The sequence below is a fragment of the Elaeis guineensis genome, chromosome 14 (assembly GCF_000442705.2).
Source record: "Elaeis guineensis isolate ETL-2024a chromosome 14, EG11, whole genome shotgun sequence".
NCBI classification, from domain to species: domain Eukaryota; kingdom Viridiplantae; phylum Streptophyta; class Magnoliopsida; order Arecales; family Arecaceae; genus Elaeis; species Elaeis guineensis.
This window is the reverse complement of record NC_026006.2, coordinates 68,816,841-68,825,439: the sequence shown is the minus strand read 5'-3', so window position 1 is coordinate 68,825,439 and position 8,599 is coordinate 68,816,841.

The following is an 8,599-nucleotide window of genomic DNA, read 5'->3' as shown; positions in this document are numbered from 1 at the left end:
ACGCCCGGACTCCTGCGGGAGCCGGGCTTCGTCCTCGGCTCCAACGGCTGCAGACAAATTTAGTCCGGACTCCTACGGGGGCCGGACTCCGACCGCTGCCGAACTTCAGCCGATGGATCTGCACCCCCTGGTAGGCCACCATAACGGCCACGATCCTGCTCCACTTCCTGTGGCGGATTCGCGCAGCTCCATCACTCCCTGACAGGCCGCAGTAACCGTCACAGCTCTGCTCCACTTCCTATGGCAGATTCTGCACAGCTCCATTACCCCCTGGCAGGCCACAATAACGGCCACGATCCTGCTCCACCTCCTGCGACGGATACTGGGCGATTCTCCCATCCGCTGGCAAGTCACGACAACGGACGCTGCTCCACTCCTCGCAACTGATTCCACGTGGCGAGCTACGGCGATAGCCACGATTCCGCTCCACTACCCTTCGCAATAAATTCTCCCTGACTATGGGCGGCCCACTATCAGACGGTTACAAACGTCGCCATCAATCCGTTACCTCCTCCGCCTATAAAAAGGAGACCCAGATACGTTATTCTCTAAGCTCATTTCTTATCTCAAAACTCTGCTAAATTCTCCGTTCGAGCGCTCCATTCTTGTTGAGGCAGAGAACTGATTTGAGCGTCGGAGGGTCTTGCCGGAGCAACCCCACCTTCGGTTTAGACTTCCCTTGCAGGTCCCGACGGCGACCGCGACTTCTCCGACTCCAGCTTCTCCGACGCGAGCGAATTTTTGCACCAACAAATTTGATGCAAAGCCTTTGAATTGTTGTTGAATTTATTGAGATACTAAAGAAAAAAATTTAGGTCATTATATTTTAGATTTAAATTGTTGACTAATTATTCCGCTGTTGTTTTAGGATAGTATGATAAGATGCCTTGCATGCTTATGGGAAGAGTTTTCTATGAGTATGCGGCGGTTGCCATGACCCTCGATTCAAAATCTCGGGTCGGGGGTGTGATAATTATAGTGGTATCAGAGCATAAGTAGATGAATTATGAAATATAGAATCAGATATAAAATAGGTGTAAGTGGATAGACACTAAGGACATTATAGTGTAGATCTTTGATGATTGTAGTGGAAGAAATATTTATAAATTTTGATTAAATATTGAGATTATGTATAAAAGGATCGCAAGAGATTATGACATATGGAGTTTGAAATATGATGGATGATCTATTGATCATTATATGATTAGTTAGATCTTGATCGAAAGTAATCACAAAAGAATTGACATAAAATTTTATTGTGCATTATAGTTATTAATTTGATCATTGGTTATTCAAGTAAATCGTAAGTTCAAATTCGATGTGAGAATAATACTATGATATTATTTTAATTGAGAAGTTGACTATTATTGGCAAGATAAAAATTTGATAATAAAATGTTGTTCCAGAATGAGCTAAGAAAATTTTTTTTTTATGATGCTTGATTGGAATATTTATCGAAAGTGAACTTGATATGTGGATCATATATATAAAGTGGCATATTAGGATGAATGTATATTTGGAGATATTGCAAAGAAGCCTATTTCTTATTGACGAAATTGATTTTGAGATTGTAGGATATTCATTGTATTGGAAGCTTTAATCATCATCCTTAGATCTAGATAATAGATCTTATTATGTCTTTGGAGACTACATGATGTGTATGAAATTTAATTTAAAGATTTCGTATCTAAGTTGATCAAGAGATTTTCTGATATTATTATTGAGGTTGTTAATGAAAAATTGATATCTTCAGATTAAGATAAAAGATCTGATTTATATTTATTTCAGATTAAGGGACCTATGTGAATTTATAATTTAGAAATTTTAGATTTAAGAATTGATATGGAGTTTCCTTTGTTTTTGTTAACGAGGTCCCTAATTGAATCTACTGTTAAATGGACATTTGATTTTTTTTTGAAGCTTGTATGATTGTTATGAAAGGATATTTGATAGATATTGAAGATCTTGATGATAGAAATTTTAGAAAAAAAGAATGATTTGAAGTTCTTATATATTAAAATTATGTCCAAATTTGGTGGAGCATCGAAGGATTTTTTTCTTCATTAATTTGACTTATAAGAATTTTTGGTTTAAAAATTATCGAATGGAATTGATATGAGAATTGAGATTTGATTCATATTGATTATAGTAAATCTATATGATGGTTTAAATATGATATTGGACTCAAGGGTTAATCAAGATTATTGTATACCAGTAAAGGTATGAATGAGAATCGAAAGTTAATTTTTGACTTCAATTGAAATTTAAAATTTTAGATCTTTTCTATTGATAAGGTAAAGAAATAATTTGATCAAACTTTTTTGGTGAACCTAAGAAATTTTGATTGTTAGATCAGAGTGCGCAGCGGAAGCATGGTAATCTGGATTACTTTGAGTAAGTCAAGAATGTTGATTCTTTGAGTCAAAGAATTATGATAAATGATATGGTTTGATACAAAAAATTTATTGATATTAGAAAGAATAATATTTTAAAATTTTGAATTATTTTAGATATCCTAATGTAATTTTTAAAAGTAGAGCTTCCATCTACTATGCTACAAAAATAATTAGCATCCTAATTCTAGGATGAGTGGACCTTTGATTTTTGATTTTAGATTTAAAATATTTAGAGATAATTTTTTTTATCCTAGAATTAAATTTTATAATTCTCTATTTATTAGAAAGAATTTGAGATTATTTATCGAATGATGATTTTGATCTTAGATTATTATACTCAAATATTTAGCTCCAGGGTATAATGAAATTTGAAGTTAGAACTCTTTTGATCATTATTATTTCTCTGACTGAATAGAAAAGATTGATGTTATCTATTGATATTGACGATTATTCTACAAAAGTAGATTAGAGTTATTTATAAAAATAAATTGATTAATTAAGAGTTGTTAATGTTTAGATAAAGAAAATTGATATACTTACTTAGAATAGAGGCATTGATTTTGATTATAAGAAAAATATAGTTTTGATTTAGATCAATTTTTGAGTTATTGATTTTTATTATGGAATGACCTAATGATAAAATTTGCTTCAAGAATTAGAATATTTAAGAGTTTGAGGGTTTGAGTAAGAAAATTTCGATGACTAGAAAATAGTAATATTGATTCAATCAATAATGGTGATACTGATCTTTATGAAATGACTTAATGATGAAGTTGTATCGAGAATTAAAATATCAAAAGTTCGAGAATGAGATGATAAATCTTCAACCTTTGAAAGTATGAATAAGAGAAAATATTTTTGAATTTTGATTGATTGGGATGTCATCATATGATTCATAGAAGTATGTTTTCCTATCTCATGATGGGTTGAAATTAAGAGTGGTTAATATTTTAAAATAAATAAATAAATAAATAAATAATGATGAATGAAGTTCTTATGCAAGAATAGAGACATTGACCTTTTTCTATTCACAAGAGATAGATTTGATTTTAATTTGAGTCATGAGATATTGAATATTAATTTTTACAGAAAATAAGATCATAATTTCGAAATCTTGAAATATTGAAAATCTTTGAGATGGTGATCTTGATAAATAAGAAAATGGATGGTTTCGTTCAGATTAATATTTGATGTATTTACTTTTTCCTTATGGAATGATTTAAGAATGAATTTATATCAAGAATTAGAATATTAAATATTTGTGGATGAGATTCAAGTAAGAAACTATGAAGACTCAGGCAAAAAAATTTCGAGGACAAAATTTCTTTTAGAGGGGAAGAATGTGAGACCCGGCCCAAGCAACGAATCCAAAGCCCAAAACAAAAAAAAAAAAGAAGGAAAATAGAGGAGAAGAACTCCCGAAGGGAGTCTTCTTCCTCCGTTCACCGGCTCCTAATCGGAGTCGGAAACAAGTTTCCTCCGGCTCTATTTAAGGAAGAGAACCCTCCTCTCTCCTCTCATCGAGAAATCCCGGGGCAAAATGGCGGCAATCGCCGGAAATTTCTCACGGAGACCCGTCGCTGTGCCATTCAATTTCTCGTCGGAAAAGCTTCGCCGGCGACGGAGGTAAGCCCTCCTCTTCCTCTCTTCTCCCCCTTCCTTTCCGTGCCGATGTGCACGCTCGCCGGCGACCGGAGTCACCGAATTTTGTTGCGGAAGAATTTTCTTTTTTTGCCGTTTTGCCGTCGTCGGTGGTCACCGCCGACCACCGGTTTGGCCCTCTTCTTATCGGCGAGTCACCCCCTCCTGTCGACGGCCGCCCCATGCGCCGGCTGGCCACCCAACGAGGGGACCTCAAGATCCCCTGTTTCAGCCCAAAACAAGTCCACGGGAAGAAGAAAAGAAAAAGAAGAAGAAGAAGGAAAAGAAAAAGAAAAAGAAAAGAAGAAGAAGGAAAAGAAAAGAAAAAGAAAAGAAAAAGAAGAAAAAGAAAAGAAAAAGGAAAAGAAAAAAAAAAGAAGAAAGAAAAAAAATAAAATGATAATAATATAATAATAATAAATAGGATTTTCTTCTCTCTCTTCCGTGAAGAAAAAGAAAAAAAAAGAGAGAGAAAAGAAAAGAAAAAAAATCATTAAATTAATTAATAAATAATGATATAAATAATAAAATATGAGAAAGAGAGTTTCTCTCTCTTTCCTCTCTCTCTTCAGCCTGAACTAGTATTTTCTCTCTCTAGAATTGGACTTTCTCTCTCTACTTTCTCTCTCTAGAATCCTCTCTCTAGATTATTTCTCTCTCCTAAGATTTTTAGAATTTTGAGAAGAATGATGATGAATTTAAATGATTCTCGTAATAGATTTTTGATCTGTGATCGTCGGACGATACACCGACATCCACTTTGATCAGATCAGGTATTTTTAGATTTTATTTCTCATGATCTTATTAAATTATCCACATGATAATTTTAGCATGATTTGATCTGATCGATCAGAATTTGTTGAATCATATTGTCTGAAGAATTCAAGATGAATTTTTCTCTCTAGAATTTTCTCTCTCTAGAATTTTCTCTCTCTAAAATATTCTCTCTCTTGATTGATTCTCTCTCTAAAAAAAAGTTAGTGAATGAAGAAATTTTTTTTAATAAGTCTGATCTGATTTTAATGAAGAACCCTGATCTATGATTGTCAGACAGCGTACTGGCACCCACCTTAATCAGACCATGAATCTTTAGATTTGATTATCCATGATTTCAATCTAGCCATGATTTGATTTAATCATGTTGGTTTCACCAATTGAGATATTGGACCAATCGTAATGTTGGATTGTGTCACCTGATCAATTTGAATTGTACCTCATGAATTCTCTCTCCTCTGATTTTTTCTCTCTACTTGATTTTATAAAATCGATGAAGAAACCTCGGTCCTATCACTTCGAATCCGATTTGATCTGATAGTCAAACTTTGGATCGTTTAGGTCCTAATTAGATTTTGATTAGATGAAATTAGATGATCGGATCCAATCTAAACCGTTGAAATATGGTATTCGTATTCTTTCTAATTATTGAAATTGATTCTGTATAGGATTGTGGATGTTTGATTGTGGGATATCGCGATATGATCTACGAACAAATTTTTGGAAGAAAATTTATAGAATTTTATGGATTTATTGGAATGCGTTCGAGGTAAGTAATGTTTCATTTTTTCTAGATTTATCGGTAAATTATAATGTATTTTTCTGACATGATTTGTGAAACGATGCATGAATTGGATGAATGATATCTTGTTATGAAAATATCTTATTTGAAATGTTATGATGAAGCATGATTGAACATATTGATTTCATGATGCATTATATTGATTGATTTCGATACTACATGATTATATGTTTTATTATCGAAATTAGAATATGAAATATGATTTATGAAGAATTATGATATAAGAAACACTATGAATTGACAACCTGACTATGTAAAGGATCCTGCCAATGGGGGCATATACGTTGGCAATTGATTGTCCTGTGGATTTATGTCGCCAGCGAGACCAGTGACATGTCGCCAGAGAGACCAGCGACAAACCGCCAGAGAGACCAGCGGTTCCAAAAGACATGGCTGCCAGATGATTCGCAGCCTACCGCAAGCAGATACGCGGTATTATGACTCTGCCACAGGAAAAATGTGGTCATAGCTCATGGTTGACGAAAAGAATTTAAGAATGAAAGAAATTGAAATTTAGAAAGAAACTTGAATTTTTGAAAAAAAATGAATTTGGCATGAATTATGTTGCATAATTGAAATTGATTTCAAATTGATGAACTCTGTATACTTATTTTCTATAAATAATGATTTACTTAAATGCCTGATAAAATCTATTGAAAAGTGATCATTGTTTACTGGGCTGTCTAGCTCATTACCTCCTATTTTATTATTTTTACAGATGTTGAGGAATTAAGATGATACAAGATATGAATGGAAGAGTGATCAGAAGCAGAATCTTCATATTTTTATTTTGGATTGAAAAGCTTATTGAATTTGATGCAAAGCCTTTGAATTGTTGTTGAATTTATTGAGATATTAAAAAAAAAAATTTAGGTCGTTATATTTTAGATTTAAATTGTTGACTAATTATTCCGCTGTTGTTTTAGGATAGTATGATAAGATGCCTTGCATGCTTATGGAAAGAGTTTTCTATGAGTATGCGGCGGTTGCCATGACTCTCGATTCAAAATTTTGGATCGGGGGCGTGACAAACAACAACAGTCATGGGCATCGCCTGCGACATGAGGTGGCAAATAGAAAAATGGATCAATAATTGATAGCTATGTCCTTTGCAAATCTATGTTATAGTTGGTGCCACATTTATCTGATATTTGTATATTGGAAGTCATTGATGATTGCGATAACCAGAGGATAAAATGACAGCTGTAGAATTCTTAAATTAGAGGGATGTCGAACGTTTCGTAGACAATGGTACAAGGTCAAAATTGTCTAAGGGAAGCATTATAAATGCAGCTTCATTTTTGTTTGCTGTTCATTTTTATGTATGTATGTATGTCCGCATGCACACATAAATACTATACAGGAGGAGGGTATGACTTTTTATTGAGAATGGTGGGGGAGGGGGGGGAGAGAAGGCAGTCGAGATGGATGATAAGTATTTTTCAAGAAATTTTTATGATAAGGGGATACACTATGGTGTTGCTTGGCTCAGAAAATATTTTTATTTAGATCAAGTAGATTAAGAGCATTAACTTCGAAATCAAAACATCTTGGTGTCACGATCGAATGGTTTTCCAAAGTCCTCCTTGCATGTCAATTTTTCTTCAACCAAATTTTGAAGCAAAACAAATATGTGGCACAATACAATAAAGTAAAGACAAATAAAATGATTTATTTTGAATCATTCAACAGTAACTCCAAAATAAATGGTTCATTCATCCGATTTTTCCTCAATGCTCAGATGGACATGACTTTGGCATATGCTTTAGTTAACTTTGGGATGGACTAGAATCTGAATGATTGGATTCGAATTACATCCGTTTAGTTTTGATTAGGTAAGGAGAGGGCAATATCAATAAACCTAATCCTTTTTTTTTTTGTAATCTATTACTTCTAAATTATTTATAAAAATTAAATTTTATATTATTTAGAGATCCATAATTTATGCATCAAATGACCAAAAATGAATAATTAAATAATACAAAACAATGCATATTTTTTTACCACTCTGTATATTTTATATTGTATGATTTTTAATATATAAATAGTTTAAAAGTAATATATCACATCCAATCGTTTGGATCATTCTCTTGAATCTCTATTGCCTTAGTTAGAACTAACTAGATCCGATTTGAAACCCTAGCTAACCAAAATCTAGTCCACCTAATCAACTTTTCAAAAACCACTTCATAAACTTTTAGAGAAGAAATCTATATAACTCTTGATGCTGAAAATTCCAGGATCGATCCCCAGAATATTTTAAAACTTCTATGCGACTGCAACGCTAAGCGATGTTTGGTTTCCTAGAAAATACCCGGAAAAATTATTTGCAAAGGATGTCCCGCTGTCCATTATTTGCAAAAGAAACGCAGAGGGCAAAAAGAAAGGAAAGATGGAAGGGGTCAGCTTCACTAGTTGTTTTAAGCCTAGGTCCAACACAGATGGGCAACCATGACAATCAAGGTGGTCCATGGCTGTATGCTATGGATCCAAGGCCCAAGCCTACACCAGCTTGATATGCGCCCTTTGGACTGCTACACGTCAAGTTGCATGCTATTCAGTATTTCTGCTCAACAGTCAACACTACCTAGTAACCTTGTCCATCATGAATTTGTGATTCACTTCAATAAAAGTTTAAGTAGTCTACACGACCACAAGCATTAGTTTGTTGATACGTGGCAATACATGCATAGAATCTCCAAAAAGGCATTAATCCAAGTTTTATATATCAATCGAAGGACTCTAGGGAGGTAAGCTCCCTTGAGAAAATGAGAAGAATCCATGATCCGTGATCCCTCTATCTACGAGAACAAAGAGAAATTCTTTGTACACCGTCTGTGGCGTAGAAAATCCAACGTGAAGTATATCATTTTGTCCTATTAAACTATATAGCCACCGTTTTACAATACGTATTTAATATCCATGGTTCTATTTTTTCATAATTTTTTCAAAAAAAAATATTTTTTTTTTATGACATCCTGTGCAG